The sequence below is a fragment of the Anas acuta genome, chromosome 2 (assembly GCF_963932015.1).
Source record: "Anas acuta chromosome 2, bAnaAcu1.1, whole genome shotgun sequence".
Classification (NCBI taxonomy): Eukaryota; Metazoa; Chordata; class Aves; order Anseriformes; family Anatidae; genus Anas; species Anas acuta.
This window is the reverse complement of record NC_088980.1, coordinates 41,010,552-41,031,440: the sequence shown is the minus strand read 5'-3', so window position 1 is coordinate 41,031,440 and position 20,889 is coordinate 41,010,552. Positions and strand designations below refer to the sequence as shown.

At 40.7% G+C, this 20,889-nt stretch overlaps 1 long non-coding RNA gene across 1 annotated transcript; it reads right to left on the bottom strand.

Moving 5' to 3' along the window:
* Positions 1-2,984: 2,984 nt before the first annotated feature.
* On the bottom strand, positions 2,985-20,648 carry LOC137852557 (uncharacterized). Its single transcript, XR_011093926.1, has 4 exons — positions 19,965-20,648; positions 19,009-19,117; positions 9,662-9,725; positions 2,985-4,346 (listed from the first exon to the last, which is right to left on the bottom strand). It is a non-coding gene; the product is annotated as an uncharacterized lncRNA (long non-coding RNA).
* Positions 20,649-20,889: the final 241 nt, after the last annotated feature.

Here is a 20,889-nt window from a genome sequence, read left to right as displayed (position 1 = left end):
ACTACCAAATGCATACAGCAAAGTTTGGAACAGAACATTTTGTGTGGTTTTTATACCATTTAACAATGTACAGTTCTCCAAAGCCTTTTATCTTCTTTCAGTTTTATAAACATAACTTAATTAATCACAAAGATTGTGCTACCTTGTTATCTGGGAGACAAGCCGACAAGGCTGGGGTTAAAGCACTTTGATGAAATATTATCATTGTTCTGCGTCTACCACTGTGATTGTTCCACGGATGAAGGCAAGAGCTGAGTTTGCAATTCAAATACTACATTCACTTTTAAATGGCTTATGAAAGACAGAATGAAAGGCAGCTATCACTACCTATTCATTTTTTTAATGAGTTTATGAATTAAAAGCATTTTTCATGGAAGAAAAAAAAAAAGTTCACAACAACAATCATTTCTGTGAAATGAAGGCTGAGAAATAAATCTAAAAACTAAAGTTAGTTTAAAATCACAACCCTTTTTTCCTGCTCTTTTGTACTTATTGCTAGAATGGTGGTCTATCAGTATAAACAATCAGCGAATTGATACAACGCATAATGCAAATTGGATGTGAATACTATGCAGAAAAAAGGCAAATGGAACTGCCTAAAATTTACTTGTATACAAAATGATTCACATTTCCTTATCTTCTGTTTCATATTTACAGTACAAAAATAAACCTAAAAAAAAAAAAAAAAAGAAAGAAAGAAACAAGATTCTGCCCCTTATGAAGGAAACATTTTAAATGATTCTAAAAATACACAGCAGCCACTTAGTGGGTTTTATATAAGCAACTGCTACAATCCGTCAGATAAAACAGCACAAGAAACTGATGTAAGACATGTAAAACATGTAAAACAAGACAAAACACAGCATTTTTCTACCCTGTGCTTTGAAAAGTGATGCCTGTGTTTTCAGGGTTTTCTAGGAGGAGTCCCACAGGCAGGACAGTGTTGAACCTGATGGTGTTGGCACTCATCAGCACTCCCTTTGTGCCTCTGCTCCTCCCTCTAAGGTCACAACCCAGGTGGCCAAGCCACTGGCCCTAGAGTTTAAGGTTCATATTTCCTTAGACAGAAGAGGGATCTCTAGTAGCCCAACCAAGCATGCAAACCACCATTGCTCTGCTAAAAACTAGGTGGCAAATTTGAGCCATTGACATTGATATTTTTAAGTCAATTAAAATTTCATATTTGGTGACAAGATTATGCACACAAAGAAAATTTGCCATGCCCAGAATTAAGGGGTTAATTTACAGAGGTGCTGCCCAGTGTCTCTTGCATTTTAGATGCTTTGAACCTTTCAACTCAAAGTCTGCACATCTGAAATTGAACAATGAAAACTGAGATGCATGAAAGCAGAGATCAGTTTTGAAAATGCAGTCATATCTAAGCTCACAGTGTGTAAGAACCAAAATTAGCGTAAGTTTTTTCCCAGTAAAACCTAATGATGCTATTAATCGGCCATGAGGACAATACTTAAACACGTGTTATCACTTTTCCAAGCGATTAGTGAAGAAACTACAGTAACCAGCAATTTTTGAAGTTGTCTTTTTTCTATTGAGTGTAATTACATGGTCATTATAGGGCTGGACAGAATAGAGTTTTCTTGATCAAATGAAATCATGTGAATCAGAAAGAAAGACTGTGGCATATTTTTTATGTTAATATTACAACTAAAGACCAAAAAAAATAGCTTTGCGCCTTCTTCCATGAAGTATAAAAATATCCCATCAATGATAACACAAGATTCACATCAGCATTGACACCAAAAATGAAGAAAACAAACCAGCTTTGATTTAGAAACCCTTTATCTCTCATGCCCTCAAAATAACACTCAGTAGTCCATGCAGTACACAGGAGCTAAAAACTCTTAACTGGAAGCATGAATTTAGAATTAATGAGTGACACCTCAGATCGGTACCTGAGATATTCAAGTCACAGAGCACCTTTTCCTAACAAACGATGATCTTTTCATATTCTTAAACTGGGAAAGTCACCATGTCAATTGAGAATGCAACTACAGGCACAAGTAGTACAACTCAAAATAAGAGTGGCAGACTTGAATATCAAACAATGTTGGAACACTACTGTACTGAGCAACTTAATTTTAAATAATTCAGTCAAAACCACAAGGGGAGTAACTATCTCATCAAGAAGGAGTTCTGTTCACCATGCCTATAAGGAGACAAATAAAATGGATTTATAAAATTAATGATTAAATCATCCAGCAGAGCGAGCAGGTCGGTCTGGGTATATCAGTTACCTGTGATGTTTTTAAATTGAAGATTTACTATGCATATATGATATATCTGTGCTAGGTAAGCAGGCATTTGCAAAACTGGATTTAGTTTATGTTCATTCACAATTGACAGTAAGCCCTGAACATGGTGCATTGCTCGCAGTGAAAACCCATAAGGAATGATTCATTTTAATAGATTGCCCTCAGGAACAGCATAAATTCCTGCTGTTTGATAAAGTGCTACAAGAAAAGCATAACAGGAAACCAATGTTATTTGGATACAAATTTCCAAGTCAAAAAGTGGTGCAAGCCAGCAAAATCTCTTACATGAGATATGTGCCTAAGAAGATGGGAAATGACCAGTACTGTACGGTCACGTATACAAGCAGGGCTTCAGGGGAGGTGAGAGGCTTTTAGCTGACATTGTTCAAGCTTAATAGCCCTCCCTTTCCTTGAACTGGCTTGCAGAGGCAGGGACGCCAAACATTTTTCCTTGCAGCTGTTGAATGTTAAATCTGTTTTCAGCCTGTTAACGTTAGCTGGAACATTTAGGTATGTTTCTCATTATTCACCAGTTTATCATTTTAGCTATTATTTTTCCCATTACTTCTTCCTAACTGGTGTAATTATCCACAAGACAGGATTTTTTTCGCTTGAGCTGAGGACCACTGATATCCTTAGAAGAAAAGATCCTGTCATATATAAGAAATACCATAATCAAAACGGCAGCTTTCTGGTAATGGATATGTCCAAGCAGCTGAAAGGACCCTCAAGTTCCCAGGACCTGAGGTTCTCCCCAGTGCTCCTTTCTCACAGCTCTCCCTTTGGGAAATCCTATTGCATTTCTCTGCCAGATACTTCTACTTAGACAGTCAATGTCTGTGATAATGGATTTTTTTGTGGATATGATTCTGATTCCTCTGAGTCAGCACATTGTTTAGTTTTCCACCAGTCTACCTAGATGTAAGGTAAAGCTCCAAAAGATCTTTGACGTTTTCTGCTCCTGAGGTATGAATATGATTTCTGTTCTGCCAGCAATAAGTGAGGTTTTAGCTCCAGCCTTGTCTGCAGTCATTTAGTACTTCATTACAATCTATACCTACACCAAGAGCATTTTTTTAGTCCCAAACCCAGGCTCCACTGTGGTAAGTGCTGTGTAGATGTGGTTGGGAAAAATATAACTTTCATAAGTATTGAGTTTTGGTGTGAGCATCTTTTTTTAATATCAGGGTATTTAAAGAGGTAGCTAAATGCAGATTTAAAAGCCAAACTTCAAGCCACTGGCTTTAGACAAATAATTTCTTTACAGCTTCTGGCAAAACCTCAGGCTGTCAAATAATAGATAGAAAGAGGCAGTCACAGTTGGTTTCATCCAAAGGCACCTGAGGTTGTTTGGACTGTTCATCCCTGTGAGCCAGCTCCAAGCACTCAGGAGCAGAGGAGAGCAGCAGACTGCCTGGCTCACAGTGCCCATGGACACAGAGCAGCCCCAGGAAGACACAATGATGGAAAGCCATTACCTGCGTACTCTCACACTCAATTTTGTGACTGCAAAACACAGCCGAGAAGCCTGAGATGACACTGGATGGAGGTTCACTTCCACAGAGCTGTTGCTACTGACACTGTCATTGCCACTGACTGTTGTCATTGCCACTGTCCCTGCCAAGCATGAAGGAAGGGTCTGTCTTGAAGACAAAATATAAATGCACATAATCAGTCTGAGCCACCTATTTATGCCCAAACACAGCTTGCCAACTTATCTGCAAAGGCACTAACAGGGGAGAGCTGTTGCCCGTTTCAGGCCAGAAGGTGAAATCTTTCCCTTCTTTAGGTCGACTGTATATTAACAGTCTGTAGGAAGTTGGCTTAACCCTGCTGCAACGTCGGCTGTCCCACGGGGATATTTGGAAGGAACAGACAACAAGAAAAAGATGTATCTGTCAGCTTGGATATAGAGCAGAACTGAAATACAAACTCTGATCAGAGGTTTTCTGCCCTCGCTCTTCTGCTTGCTTTTTCAGTTTGTTATTCTTGTTTTTTCCAATGGATTCATCCCCTATGCTGCTTTCCCAGCTCTTTCTGTGCAGGAGCGCAGAGACTGCAACATCCCTATCTCTGCAAGGTGAGGGAGAAAGTGCTCAGCAGTGTCTGTCTATCAAAAGAATTAAATCAAAGTCTCTGAGAGAAGAAGCAGAAGTAAATGAAATATCAAAATGATGGAAAAGAAATTAAAAGAAAGTCTCTGGCTGTTTTCAAGAAGCACTAAAGAACTAGTTCTTCTGCCCAAAAGCTTTTCTGTCAGCTTCAGATATTGCTCAAGGAGTTAAGGAAAACTGAAGACCTGAGCTATTCTCACACATGATGCTTGTGAGTCAAATGCTAGTACACCAAACCTTCCAGGTCTCCTACCCCAGCTATGGCATCGCACCCCTGCCACTGCCTCCCAGCTCCCTCTAACCATGTTGGACTCATTAGTTTCCAGTTTCAAACTCTGTGAAGCACTAGAGTTTCTCATCGCAATTCTTGTTTTAACATTACAGAATGACACATCTTCCTCTGAATTAAAGATCAGCCAAACTATTTGGGCTGAAACATGTCAGACGGGTTAAAATATATAAATATATATATAGATTCCCTGTGGGATGCAGTAGAGACTTCAGCTGAAACTGCTAGTCTGGCAAATTTGCTGCTGGTAGATAACGCGGTATAGAAATACATCATCAAAAGTGATGTTGAGGGGCCACTGTTGTGGATTTTAAAACAGATATTAAGAAATTAGGAAACACCAGGGCTAAACAGGTGTGTGCATTCACACAGTCAGCCCCACAGTAATTCAGTAAAAGGTTGAAAAAGCCTTCTTTTAACTGGCTTAATGCTCTCCTTTACTCTGAGGTTATAGCTAGAGGCGCATGAACAACCAAGCCATCTCATCTACTGCAGCGCAACGGGCTGCGTGAGGGTTTTCACTTCAAAACAAAGTCCTCTGATGTTATCATCATTTGCTGCCTGCCTCCATTTCAGCTGCCTCATTTCTTCCTTCGGTGCTTCCTCTCACAGCTGCACTTGCACAACCCCGCGTGCTTTGCTCACGGGGGATGCCTGCGGGGACACCCGCTGCCAGCCTGCCCAGAGCCGCGCTCCCCCCGTGGCTCAGCACCCGGCTGGGCAGAGGGGTGGCTACAGTGCAGCCCAATGCTTTGATCACTTCACAGCCTATAAAAGCCTTTTTAAGAGCTTTCCCAGCTCTGACACCTTCAAAATGAAACGTTTCATTTTTTCAAGCATCGTGGGTATTATCTTTAAATGTAAACACTGGAGAAGCCACGGTAGATTGCCTGCCGTTATTGATTCGGGAAGGATTGCTGACTGAAGTGCTACACACCAACAGAGCAAGAGCAATTTAATGATCATTAGCGTTCAGAAGTTTCTCAGAGAGAAGATGAAGAGGTCAGGAAATCTACTGAATTTCTTTTCTTTGTCTGAGATTCAAGGTAAGAAAATGAGTGCAGCACTTTTCTTTTCAGATTCTTGAGGAGACAAGCCCATGATGGGAGATAAGACGTCCCCTTCAGGACTCACAGGTTATTTTAAAGGATGATTTAAAAATAAAATATTGGCCTGGAAGGGTGAATCTTGATAATGTAGCCTTACAGTATCTCTCAGAGGAAACAAAGGAAAAGGTGCAATGCTGCTACAGCTCAGAAATTGCTTTATTATCTGACTCACACTTGGAGCAGAGCAGTCTCCAGTCTTGGCATCTATCACAAAGCATCAAAGACACAGCACCGAGGTACAATTTTAAAATCACAGTGGAAAGAGGCTATTATTTCCACTTTGTAGGAGTGTGCTAGAGGCCAGCTCTCTGCTATCTAGAATAGCTATTTTCCTCTCAGTCTCTGAATCAGTGTTTGTTTGGGGCTCATTAGAGCATAATTTCTTTCTGTCCAAATATTTTTGCCTTCCTAGAGTCACAAAGAACAGTTCTGAAAGAAATTCAGCAACTTTTTTCTTTTCTTTTAGTTTCCCTACTGATACATTTGCTAATACAGTAATTAAAAGGAAATTGCACTCCTCTATAGCTACCGAAGTAATTATGGGCCATGTCTAATAGGGGTTGCCAAAACAACTAACAGCTCTCAAACTATCTCATTGAGCACTTGTTCCCCTGTGGGTCTCTTAACAGGCTCAGCAGCTCTTTTCCTTTCCCAGCCAATGTGTCTCAGCACTAAATGTGGAAGTCCAAACGCCATCCTCAAACCACAACTGGTAACTAAGGTTTTGCGGTTCTCTGGCTCAACACTGCAGATCAATTCTTAGCTGATGGCAGAAGGCGAGATGCCCCGAAGCACAGGGACAAGCCAGAACAACAAAGCAGCAGAAAAATAAAGTCTTGAACTCCGCAGCAAACTGCCTTCTCACTGTATTTATCCTGCTCCATGCCTTCACACTCCTGATCTTCTTTGAGCATAGCTTCTCTAAGACCTCCATCCTTCCACACTGTTCCTTCCCTTTGCTAGTTTCTCAGCATTAGCCAGGCAGGCCAACCAGCATGTACATCTCCATTCTTGATGAGTTTAGGTGTCTCAAATAGCCACACTTGGTAGGAGACGACAAACCAACAGCACAGCTATACTGTGCCATTGCAGCAGTTCTGCTGTGTAACAGGACTGAGGGACAACCAGAGAGCATCTTCCTAAGCTTCCTCACTCTTTCCCAAGGAAGCCACAATTCCTGTCAGGTCCCTTCCAGGCTTCTCCCACACCTGCAGAGCAAAGTGCTGCAAGCAGCTAGCAGGGAGGAGAGCTGCACCAGCAGAGAGGCAAGACACATTTGTGGTTGTCATAAGATACCAGAATGTCCTGGCACATCCACAACCTAAAGGAAACAGCTCCCCATCTGCAATGGAAACACCCTTTCCAGAACAACGGAGATCCTACTCTTTGTATCTCACACTAATGACATTAAAAAGCTGCTTTTATGTTTTCTTTAGTGACTTTTAGCTTAAACATTAAAGATTATGGTCATTTGTTTCCTTATAGCAGGCAAACGGCATGATCACACTCATGCAATAAGCACCCACCAGAGAGAGAAGCTGCAAAGTATTTCTGGTGCTGTATTAATGCTGAGAAAACTGAGTAAAAAGCAGACTGAACGACACCTACTCTAAATGTATTCCATTGGATTTCTGTCTTTTTAAAATCAGGCTTGCTAGCTAAGTCTTAACTTTCTTTTCAATCAACGTTTTGAGAGAAGCAAACGTTGCATTTGGGCAGGCTCGCAGTCCCTTTCTGTTTCCAGCTTGTACCCATCTTTCATCTCATATCTGATTAAGCCACTTAACGCAAAGAAGATGAGTTGTTAGTCACGTTTAGTGTCGGTGAGATGTGTCTAAATAACAGTCCCAGGCAGGGACCTAAGCACCTGCACATCCTACCTGCTAAAGAGCCACCTCACAGAATGAAAAGGTTGTGAGCACAGCCCAGTGCACTTGGTGGGGGCTGCTCTCATCAGATGTGCTACAAGTATTTGCACTCAGATGGCACTGGGTGCTAACAAAAGGGCCCAAATGCCCTGCAGCTCTTGCTATAGAAAGCAACTGGAATTCAGGAATTTTCAAATCCCTGCTGCAGACAGCATTTCTCAGTTCTCAGCCAAAAATGATTGCACTTTTGATGAACCACGTGTCAGTTAGAAAGTACCCCAAGAATACCAAGGAAAATGATTAGAAATTAGGGAAAAACAAAACAAACAAACAAACAAAAACATATTTGCATTACTCTCTTTTTTTTTCTTCTTTTTTAAAGAAAAATATGTGTTGAAAACCTTCTGCCTGTGCTGTTGGCTGTATTTCTTCCATAAAAATGAGCTGCATAGGCCTATTCTGATTTGGCTTTTCTTCAGCAATGCACTACTTCAGTTTAAAGCAGAAAAAGTAAAGTCATTTCTCTCAAATAAGCCTGAAGTGACATGAAACTGAATCAAACAATCCATTGGGATATTTATTCTTTTATGAATTAGTTATGTTGGTATAGCTACTGTTACAACATTTGAGCCAGTCTTTGTCTCATTGAGGTTCAGGGAATTTTGAATTTTGCCACTGATCATAAGAAAAGGAAGAAATGTTCTTACTCTTCTTCATTGCCATTTTCCAAATTAATATCAACAATGTACTTTTAGAAACTGATATCACTTGCAAGGCACAGAATCTGTGAGGCTTAGTTTACTATTTTATCTAGAACGAAGTTTTGCTAAAACAGTCTTTAATATGGCTGTAGTGTTAAAGCTTAGAGCTCCAGTGAGCCTCTCCTGGCCTGCAGAGCAGCATTGTAACATTTCCATTGCAATCACATTTAAACTAGAATGTTAGACGACAGCCAAAAACACTGTCCAGTAAGAAACAAGATCTAGGAAGAAGTGTGCTCACAAGAAAATCCTACATAACTAGCACAGAATGGAAATACACGTACATATAATCGTAAAACAAATATGAAAGATGAAATCCCTCAGAAATGCCTTCTTCCCCAATCTTCATTGCTGTTCTTACAGAACTGTTACCAAAAGTGCTTGCTCAAGCATAGATGTTACTGAGCAATTTGCTTTTATATTCTTGTAGAACCATTTGTGCCTCAGTAAGATGATAATGTCAGCAGCTCTTTTATTCGGTTCAATACTTTATATACACTAAATTTTCTAAACCTTCCTGCAAGTCTAACATGTCAGATTCGGGGTGTTTAATTTCAGATGTTAAACATACTTTTTGTCCATGTCCAGTGCCTGCTGACAGAAATGTGAGCACTGTAGGCATTGGCACCCATGCCTACTTTCCATTTGTTGTATTTCTCTGTTATTCAGGTGTCACAAGGATACATGATCACACATACAGTTAGGTAGCAGAGGTATACATGAGGCAGATTGTGTAGTGGGTAATTTTCAGAAGTGGCTCAGACTCTACTGTTGGTTACAACCTCTCTGTGTTCATAAGGATTTCATTTATTTTGTATCTTACACCCTGAGTATGCATTATTAGCTGTCTCATGATACATCTTCCCTCTTTAGAACAATTTAGTACAGTTCCTCAATTTATTTGGCTCCAGAGTCAAATTTATGTCAGCTGTTTTGCCAGACAGCAAAAGCAGAGTCTCATACAAGCATTTAAATCAATCAGACCACAGGACCTCAGTCCTGGGGAGTCACTCTTTTGAAAAGAATTTATTACCAAAATACAAAAATACTTATCTGTAGAAATAAATCTGTATCTGCAGTATATATATCAGCAAAGACAGGTAGATCAGGTAGCAAGAGTGTAGAGTGAGCAAATGTTTTGAATTAATGCTTATGCTCTGTGAATTAGATTTTACAGGACTCCTAAAAAAAAAAAAAAAAAAAGAAAAAGAAAAAGAAAAATCCAACAAATTCTTCTTAATACTCACCATTATGTTTTTGTCTGTTTCCCTCTCTATTACTATTACTGCAGTCCTCAGGGATATGATGCATCTGTAAAAAAACATCATTATGTCCTACCAGGTTGTTTTTCAACCTTTACACTTGAAAAGCCTTTAGAGATGAACTGAGAGATGGCTGTGACTCAGGAGTCTGATAGTTCCACGATTCCTACCTGTGACCTCAGTGCTCAATGAAGCTTTCCACATGCACCCTTCTAAAAATTTCCCTGTCATTTCCAACCAACATTTAAATCCCAGCACCAGCAGTGGAAGGACAGACGTTCCCCTGCCTCAGCATCACCCTCACTTGGGTGTGTGGGTGAGCAGGGAACAGCCACCCCAAGGCAGGCAAGGGGCAGATGAATAGGGAACAAAATCACAGCAGGGAGCATGGAGGACATATGCCCAGTGGGCCTCTGAGTCTGGCACTCAGAGTGCGCAGCCCACTTTTCTCAGCCTCCAGACTCTCAGGATTGCCCTCCTTCTCCGCATTTCAATGCACATGAGAGGAAAGTCATCCCTCTGCAGAATTAGTAACACTCCTCACATGTTATTGAGGGACTTTGAGCTGACGGTGTGCTATGCATGGGTCTCTGCAGAGACTAATTTCAACTGTCTTCAGTGTAACTGGGAGTAAAACAGCAGGACATGGCTGTGCCTCACAAGTTACTGGGGGAAATGGCTTTGAATCTTCAGACTGGCTTTCCATCACACAAGCCCTCAAAGACTTTTGAAAGCGTTGCTGCCTTTGCTCACCAGCATAGCCCAGGGCTTGAGCAGTGTTGCAAGGGAGTAATACTGGGTGCGAGCCATCTTCTGGGCCTGAGCACACAGTCAGTTGAGCCTGGATTAAAGCTTGGTTCCAAACCCAGACTCACCTAGCACACGGTTTTCCCTTTAAGCATGCATATAAATTTGAGGGAGAGACCCCAACACTTGGTAACTTAGCATGACCGTGTGTTCTGGATGAGCTGAGCAAGAAGCAGTGCTCAACACAACTGCAAACGTCCTGAGCCTGTACACAGCACGGTTGTTCTGAATCTCAGCAACAGTAGAGCTAATATCGAGAAATAACCGGTAGAAATAGAGCTTGCCTTGCCAAAGACAGTTCTCCAACCACTCGTAACTTTGCAAGGTAGACAAGGACAATGCCTATTGTACTAGACAGTACTCACTCATATAAAGCTACACGCATGAATAGCTGTTGGCAGAAGCATTACCTTTCACTTTACCCCTCTCAGAGCAATAAAAGACTTTACAGCCAAGATAATCTTGAACTGGAGGAAGTACGGTGAAAAAGCTTGTAGGACCATTAGAAGAAGATATCAGAAGAACTTGGCATCCATATCAGCAAAAGGAAGACTGGGCAGGGATACAAGAGCTTTATGAATAAGACATGAATAAACATCAGCAATTATAAATCCAATGAAACTGCAAGGCTGCACTGGCCCAAGAACAAAAGGATATAAAACAAGCCTACATCAGCCTGCAAATTAGGGGAAGGTTTCAACGCTTTCAGCGGTGTCGTTCTGAAAGAGCTTTTAAAAAGAAAAGTGCAAGCAACGCACAGGGCCCAACAAGTGCTAGGACTGGGAAATGCTTCAGCACCAGTGCTTCACATGCACAGGGGGCATGGGGAAGTTATTCACCACAGACTGCTCCATGCAAGGGTCTAAATGTTCACAACAGCAGACTACACTAGACACCCATTGGTTTTCCTGTGCCAAATACTCCAGTCCTTGACCAGCAATAGCTTGGTCAGCAGTGATGGACAGCCAACCCGTTATAACTTCTGGAACAGGAGCAACCAGGAGTGAAGGTGGAAGCTTTACTAAGAGTGTCTCTATCAGGATTTAATTTATGGTTTACAACCCTTTTCTATTTTGGACTTAAGCTGCATAATTAGCACTGAACCTGACAAGGTGCATGCCAGCCAAGTGATTTAGCTTCAAAACATAATTACTTTTCTTATACTGTTGAGGAAATAAAACAAGAAATAAATTCAGTACAGTATTTTATTAAAAGACATCCGTGAAGGCGTGTTGTTATTGATACTGGACTCAATTCAGTCTTGGCATAAACCAGGCATACAGCTAGGGCTGCATTTGGCCAACTATGTTAATTATTTAGTCATAAATAGTTCAACCTATATCACTAGGCATGGCATCAGTAATATGACTGAATGATGTTATGAATCTATGGGTTCAGGGCAAGCCTGATCAGACCACCAAGTGAGGGAAATAGATGCTTAGTCATCATGTGTGTCTGACAGCAATAGTACCTTGCAAAAGAAAATTTTTCTTCTCCTAACCAACCTCTCAGAGAGCCTTCCTGCTCTGAGTTAGCCATCTTTCAGCTCCATACCTACGGGCAAGAAACAATGGAAGAGCTATTTTAGGAGATTTAAAAACGAAAAGAGCTATCTTTGGAGAGGCTTTCCCTGGCATGAGTTCAGCAGAACAGGACTTTGACAGGAATTGCAGGAGAAAAAGAAGAAAGGGTGAACGGTTCATGGGCAGAGGGAGATGATGCCAGCTGACCGAGCTGTGTGGCATACAGATTTCTCTGTGGATGAACAACCATATGTCAGGAGAGGCCCCTTCTCTAACCTGGTTCCGAAATTCAAAAGTACTGTGCCATACCTCAGAAGTAAGCAATGTTTCCAGGATGCTGGTTGTGTATCTCTCCCCACACTTGCACCAGTGATCAAAGCAAGGAGGCAGAAACTGTGTCATTCTCTCAGTAAAGACACAGGAGCTCAGATTGTAGGAGCTAAGGTCCCTGGCTGACTCGCTCTCTGATCCTCTCACATAATCACCCTCATCTAGGAAAAGACAACAAAGGGGAAGCTCCCAGTTTGTGAGGTGGACCCACCTGAGTGGTTTGGGGTTTGTTAAGCATGGAGGTGCCACACAAACCTCTTTCACATTTGCCTGAGAGACAGTAAATCATAATCTCTCACAGTCATAGTGATACCCAGGTCAAAGAAGACATTAGATAGTACAGCCTGTTCCTTCACAATTTATAGGTGAAGTGCTCCGTGCTGGTGCAGTGAGGAGGCAGCTGTGCACCATGCATTGTGATGCACCAGCACGAGCTGGAGTGGAGATTGGCAAGGGGAAAGCAGAAAGTTATTATTTTTGAGATTATACCATTCTGGGACTAGAGCTGCTCTGCAAATTGAATTCATATTGATAATATGTAGGAGGCAAACTATTTTTCAGAAGGAGAAAACTTCCAGGCTGTTCTCAGGTATGTAGAGAACAGTACCACATTTCAGAACAAATACTATTAATTTTCCTTCACCCCTCTTAGATTAAAATAGGATTTAATTCTATGACCAGAACAAATACCATTAATAACTCTGGCTTATTTCTTGACACCATACATAATAAAAATGTACTGGCTGGTTTGTGCTTTCATTCTGTCTGTAGCACAGGTACATTTGGGAACTGGAGTCAAAACATCTTCTCACAGCGATCAAATAAAGCAATGTTATTTTTACAGATATTACATGCCTTGGGAAAGGAGGGGAAAAAAAAAAAACGCACAGCAAAACGCAAGCAAAGCCAAACGATGTTCATGAAATCAATAGAGAGAATTCACTTCACCAGCAAAGACATGAGCTTGCAAAGTGCTAGAAATATAAATATACCTTATTTTTGTAGATATATACATACATCTTTTGTGAAGAATTCAAACATTATCAGAGTCAAGCTTATAGGATTTGCCAGACTTTTAACTGAAGCTGTGAAACTATACTATGTGTCCAAGGCTTGATGCTCCAGTTGACTATGACAGTGAAGAGCTCTACTGACAACAGAGCTCAAAAAAAGGCAAAATTGTTCTCTACACACACTGGCATTTGCATGTCTGTGGAGAATGAAAATTGTTTTTACCTGTTAATGCATTCCCCTGCAAGTGGAAACTTCTATCACTTTTATGCTTTGAAGCACATGAAAAAAATGTATCCTCAAAAAGCTAAAAAAATATGATTATTAAGAATAATTACATCTGGTTACACTGAGTTATTTAGAAATATTACTGTTTATTTAAAGGTCTTCAGTTAGAGGGGATTTTAAAAGATCAGAAGCACAACTCCATCTGATCAAAAAGGCTGTTCTGAGAATCAGCATTCTTTCTAGCTCAGAATCAGAAAACAGAAAAATTGGACAAAAAAAAAATGGGTCCAGCTGATCAAAACTTTTAATAGTGATAATTTTTAATTATTTTACTTTCATTGTAAAGTGTTGAAATGTTTTGGCTTGTCTTTTCCCTATGCACTACATTTAAAAATATGTAAAAATACATAAAAAGATAAAAAGTCAATTCATATTGAAGAAGTTGCAAAAGTAACATTTAAAACATAGCCTTAATAATCTGATACTAAAAAAAAAAAAAAAAAAAAAAAAAGGACATTTGTCAAAAGAGCAATCCTTTACCAAAACAAGCTTAATTTTTGATAGAAGAAAACAAATCATATAAACTTAAGTATTTTAATAAAGAATATTTCTGGTAACTATCCCAGTCAGTCAATTTTAAATTAAGAAGCTTTTTTTTTTTTAAAAAAAAAAAAAACACTTTCTAAAATAAATATTTTTCAAATCTTGCATTCATATTTCACATTTGGTATATATCTTATAGCTATCACTAATCTTAACAAAAGCTGATTTCTTTAAGAATTATAATTTTTATTATAAGAGTAAATTGTTAGGGTTATTTTCACAACTGAAATTTAATTTGGAATAAAAATTGAAAATTCTTTACAAATAAAATCTAAAATTTTAGTTATAAAAATGAAATCAGTTGAAATTCTGAAATCTGTAAGCACAGTTTAAATCCTACTGTAGCTGATGTTCTTCCTCTTAAACTTGCCTGTGCAGAATTTTGATTAAACAGATTGGATTATATTTCTTTGTAATATAATCTTTATAATTTCTTCTTGGTGCTGAACCAAGCACATATGATGGAGTACATTAGATGAGACGTTTAAAATTGGTAAGTACATATGTTATGCTATATTTGCAGTCTTTTTCTATGTACATTGCATTTTTAGTTTTACGATTAATGATTCATAAAATGAATGGTAAATGGTAAATGATTTACCATTCATAAGATGAATGGGAAAGGTAAATGATTCAACAAAACAAGAACAATTCTCTTTTTACTGCTGTGTTGAAGTAGATTGGGTGTTAGGGAAAGGTTCTTCACCCAGAGGGTGGTCAGGTATTGGCACAGGCTCCCCAGGGCAGTGCTTATGGCACCAAGCCTGCTGGAGCTCAAGAAGCATTTGGACAGAGCTATCAGACACATGGTCTGATTTTTGGTTGTCCTATGTGGAGCCAGGGGTTGGACTCTAACTTTGTGAATCCTTTCTAAGTCAGAGTATTCTGTGATTCTAAGTAAATTCAATGTAAGACCGTAACTACAGCTTTCATTCTAAAGGAAAAAGGCTTTTTTTAGTGATATCCTTGTATCCCAGCTAGAATTTCAGGATGATGGTCAGCCTATAACCATGGAATGAACACAGCACAGCAAAGCTGTGAGATGTCTTGTACGGCTGTCATGTTTGGGTGTCTGAATTTTTACACCATGAAACAATGTGAAGTTTTTTAAAAAGCTTTGGGAGAACATCATAAATGCTATGGAAACCTCACAGCTGGAGCTGTACCATGCCAGGCAGGTCAGGTCCCCAGCACGATTATGAATACATACCCCCATGTTTCCCCAGCAGCAGGACATGCTGCTATGACACTTCTGCCCTGAGGTTCAGGGAGGTTTCTGCATGTAGAGCAGCCTCTTCTTCTCTCAGAGGTGACGATCAGCAGTTACAGAGCGCTTCCAGCAGCATCTGTTTTTTAACAATACCAGGACAGCAGGCGAGGCTCCTCCCTGGAGAAATTCCAACGCCCAGCATTATTTTGCCTTTTATTTTAAAGAAAATTGTCCTTGTCACCACGCTTTCCAGGCAATGCTGCCTCAAGTTTATGCGGAGACCAGAAAAAAAGATAAGATGAAGAGCAAAAATAAGCAATAAATATACATATCATTGACGTGATCATCCCTAGATAAATCCAAGCTAGTGAAACACGGATGACGGTGCCAAGGAAAGGACAAACAATGTCAGAGTAAGTCAAAAGGCATCTTGATGCCTCACTTTTATTTCCCTATATTCAGGAAAAGAAAGCTAAATACTTTTGGGTACTCAGAGAACTTATCTTTAAAGACTAACCTAACAGAGTTAAGTAAGGAATTTACCTATATTCTACCTATATTGTCACAGTGCAAGGGAGAACCACTACGAATACATGGTAATTCAGTTAGCTTAGCCACCAGCGAGCCTGAAATGCCACACTTGCCAGGATTACCCTGCCACTGCAGTGCAGGTCATACACAGCATCTTGAAATGTAGTTAAAGACACAACCCATGCTGAAACTCATAGAAAAGGTGGGAATAGGAGCTTCCCTTTCCTGGCAGGGCCTTGTCAAGCCTTGGGCAATCTGAAGTGCCACAGGCAGCTGCCCTCCAGCCAGCCAGGAAGGCAGGCTGGCACCCTGACTCTTGGTGGAGTGTTTTGCTTACCCTCATGTAAGTAAAATGAAGTAAATAAGTGATCAAGAATCTTTTTCTTCAGAACATCATGGGAAAAGCAGCAAGCTGAGTGTTTGTTGGCAAAGATTTTTTTTCCAAGGGCAAGGATTCTCTTCAGACCCTCAGGATTCACCTGAGATTTTCTACTTCCAGATTTCCTACCACTTCCCATTGCTTAAATTTCATACTGCTTAAAAGATTTCTTATTTGACCATGTAAAGAAGTATCTCTACATCCTTGTACTCCCTCAGAGTTTGTAGGTTGGCTGCATGCTCTCCTTTCACGCTCTAGCAGTCATCACAACCAAAAAAACTCTGTGTTACATTTTCCTCTAAAATCACTCTCGCCAAGCCTCACTCATCATTGCGCTATGCTTCTCTGAACTATCTGCTTCATTCTAGTAAGCAGATTCCCCAAACCAAAACAAAATAATATATATATATGACACATGTCCAGCATCAAACAGTGCTCCATGAAGATTTTTTTCTTTAATAATAAACAAACCTCTAGTGAGGCTGGAAAGGGAAATGTGTTTTCTAAACAGAGTACGCAGTTTTGGAGAAAGGTTGAGAGCCATGCACCTGTTTAGATATCACAAAACAATGTAAAATGATGCATCGTGTCAAGCAAAATTTAGTTTGCAAAACAGATAACCTATCTTGTGATCAGTGATAATTTCTGGGATCAGTGCTTAAGCAGATACAGCTTCTTCAGGTGTTTCAAAACCTTCAAGGAAACCTTCAAGAGTAAACACCTGAATTTTGTCCTCATTTTGTGATCTCCTCTCCGATTAGCCTCCTAAGTATCATCTATGATCTGACAGAAAACAATGACGATGGCACACAGCTGTCTATCCAGGAGCCATGTGCTTTTCCAGGCATAGTAGTGGCTGACTTTTTTAAGCAGCTGCAAACAAGGAAGCAGGAGGCAGAAAACAGTAGTCTAGAAAGCATGGTACTGCGTAGTCTGGTCCATGAGAAGTCACTGTGGCATGACACAGGAATGCAGGAGTCAGGAAAAGCAAATCTGTATTTTGCTACAGGGAGACAGAAGAGATGAACCCTTACATTTGAAGACTACTCTAGAGAGGATGCTCTTAGTCTTCAAAAGCACTAGCATTCTACCAAAGGTGCTTTTCTAGCCACAGGAGTGGATTTCAAATCTCACATTGCATAGACTACCCAGTTCCAAAATGCAATCCCAAATACAGAAAATATGGAAATAGTGGAATAATCAATCTCCACTAAGAAAGAAAGAAAAAAAAAATGTAGTCCAGTGTTTTGGACCAGACCACCATGAACTGTCAAAGTCATCCAAACGAAAGTTTCTGATTTTTGTTAGAATTGTTCATAAGTAGCTATGACAGAATAGGTGCTAGATCTGATTTTCCCCTACTGTTGTGAACTCACAACACAAGGAACTCTTGGCACCGGCAACCCCAGCATCTCCAGGAGAGCCCAGCAGTATGTTAACATGCTGGGAGTGCAGAGGAACCCAGGATTTTGTCAGCTTTGGTGGATGTGCATTAACTGGATGGACATTATTTAAGAGTTAGTCTAGAACTGTGCCAGATTTTCAGACAGGCTATTGAGGGTCTTCACTAGTCACATACAAAATGTGTCCTTGCAGTCATGACTTTGTCCCACCAGTTTATGAAAATGTTTGAAAATGCCTCACAAGTTAACACCATAACAATATAATAAGGCTGACTGAAAACTGGCTATGCTACTTGCCAAGAAAATGCCCTGAAAAAGTTGCAATGAAAAAACTTAAAATGGGAGATATAATAGCCATGCAGAACTCAAAGACAGACTCACTTAGGCTCCCTGAAATATTTGTTATGACATTTTTTTTCTGAATATCGTCAATTCAAAATGAAATATAATTTAACACCAAACCCCTGAAATGTTTTGTGCCACATATGTCAACCTCTTCAATAAAAATGTCTGTTGCCTTTCTACGTGTCACAAAATCCATAATTTTTGAATAATTTTGCTTTTATAAAACCCAACATAAAATGTGCCAGCTGAAGTTTTCCAACCGGTTATTTTCCAGGGGAAGCCGAAAGAACATAGTAAAGATAATTTTAGCAAGCAAGCAGAGCACTCAGAGTTGAATCCATACAGGGACTGCAGGCATGAGAAAACCACCTAATGTAGGAGCTGGTACCTGCCACAGATAGTTAAATACCTGTCTGAGAAAAAAATCATTTTAGTCCCCTGCTGTATTCATGCTTCTCTGCAGTATAATTAAGCACAAAAGCCATGGCAGGCTTAATCAGACAACGGCAGCAAAGCCAGGTATGGTCCCACTTAAGGGAAACCCAGCTAGGAATATTTCTTTGACAGAGAAAGAGACTAAAGAGACTTGGGAGTAATTATCCATACTGAAATGAACAGAGTTCACAGCTGAATACAATTGCAAAAAAATAAATAAAAAAATCCCACTGTTTTGATCTGCCTGTACGACAGAGTCTCCTGTTGAACTGATGCACAAAGCCAGAGCTTTTGAGCTTGCTGTGTCGATGCTGGTAACCAGAGCACCCTAACCAGTGAGCTGGTTTGCCTATACAATTTCATGACCTGCTTTATCCATCCAAAATCTTCACTTCACTGTGCGTAAGGGAGAAAGCAACATCAACCCTAGAGCACCAGCCTAAGCAAGAGCTACATCTTGGCAAGTACATGACAGGAAAGATAATGTTGCCCTAATGTTTCTCACCTTGGCACACTGCAGTACCCACCTCACTCTTGCCAGTGACCAGCTCTGTCCTCTGATATCCCTTTGTGCTCTCACGTACTTATTAGGATCACATGGATGAATTCAATGACATGTTTAGTCATCACCTTTAGCTATAAGCAGTTAAAAAAAAAAAAAAAGGTTGCCATCACAACTGCTTAAAGTGTTTCCTATGCTTCCCATTCCTTCTTAGCAGTCACCTGCAGATTCACCAAAACTCAATTTTTTGCCTCGCTAACTCAGGTGAAGTATATTTTCTAAGTTTCAGATGAAACAACAACACAACAGGATTAGGAAGGGAAGATAAATTCCCAATATCGATCTATTTTTCTGCCATTTAAGAATTGTGTGAGGACCCGGCAGAAATTTAATAAAATCTCTCTCCTACCAACAGCTTATGGATAGAAAACAACACATTCACGAGCACTCCTTTGGGTGAAAGGCCTCACACATTTAGAGCAGGCACCTCAAACACTGGCAGTTACGCTCCTATTTCCAATTGTGAATAAAAATAAAGTGTTCCTAGGGGAAGACGATTACCGGAGGCTACAGCCAAATTTAACAGCAGAGAAAAGTGCCTGGTAAGAGTGGGCACAGAGCTGTGCTTTTGTTCCCAGAGGAGTCCAGCTTCCTTAGCAAGCTGAGCACGTGCAAGGGGCAGAGGAAAGGCCAGACTGCTCTGGCCAAGTTTGCTGGGTCAAACAGCGTTCAGGAACAGCACAGATCAAGCTGAGGAAAATGCTGGTTTCAAAGGACAGCTCTGCAGCATGAACTGCATTTGGGAGGCAAATGGAGCAAGCAAGGGGCCTGGAAGCAGTCCTCAACGTGGAAGAGCCCTGCACATCCTGAAGTGCCACTTCTCCCTCTCCACCCGACCAGACGAGCTACAACTACTGCCAAAACAGCAGCGAGGAGCCCATCAGGCTGCAGAGCCAGATGAATGAGCGTGCAACATCTCACCTGCTTTGGAAAAGAAATTGAGAGGAGGCTGCAAATCCATCAGGGCTTAAGGATCTTGCTGCAGGATAACACACTGCTGGCATTCAGGAGCTTGATCCTTCTAGCAGTGTCTAAATAGCATCTTTACCATGAAGTGATGAAGAGAAGGTAAAGGAGTCGCAGTGCAAAGCTTTCTCTCCTTTGTAGAGAAGGAGATATCATTTGGGCTCAACAGCTGGTAGCAATCTTTAAACATTTGTCAGCTCCCCCTGTTGTCTCCTGGATTTTCAGTTGCAGCTGTTGCAACCAACAGTGCCATCTGCCTTAGAGAGCCTGGCCAGAAGCCCACTCATTTTGTTGCCTTTTTGCTTGTAATTTCTTTCTTGACTGATTTTTCCCAGCCGTTCCTCTGGCACAGGCTCATGGCTCTCCTCACTCTGCACAATGAGAGCAGCTTCAGCAACATCCACCCCTCAGACAGGGACAGACTGGCTGCAGCCACCTGTCCTTTACAGCCTCTCATTTTAGCTCTGAAACCAAGTTGTTGCTTCACCCGTTCTGGTGGTTGTCCCCATGGCTCTCCTCCAGTGCATAACAACATGAATTTGGAGGGATTTTGCATTTGCTTTCCCTCCACCCAAGCAGCTCATGCTCCTGAATTCATTAGCCCAAAATAAATAATCACTGCCCCAAAACCACTGTAGGTTTCTGTAATCCATTCTCTAGGGGCACTGACCAGTCCCCAGGCAGGATAAAGAAACAAAGGAGACTGCTCTCAGGTGCCTGTAACAAGGCACTCAGTAAAGATATTACTTCATGCTTTCCAGGTGGAAGAAAGCACGCAAGGCCCTGAGCTGGATAGCCAGGATTTCCATACATTGCCAACATTAAATCTTCCCTTCAGAAACAAGGCAACAGAGATCTCATGGTCACTGTGGAAATCCCA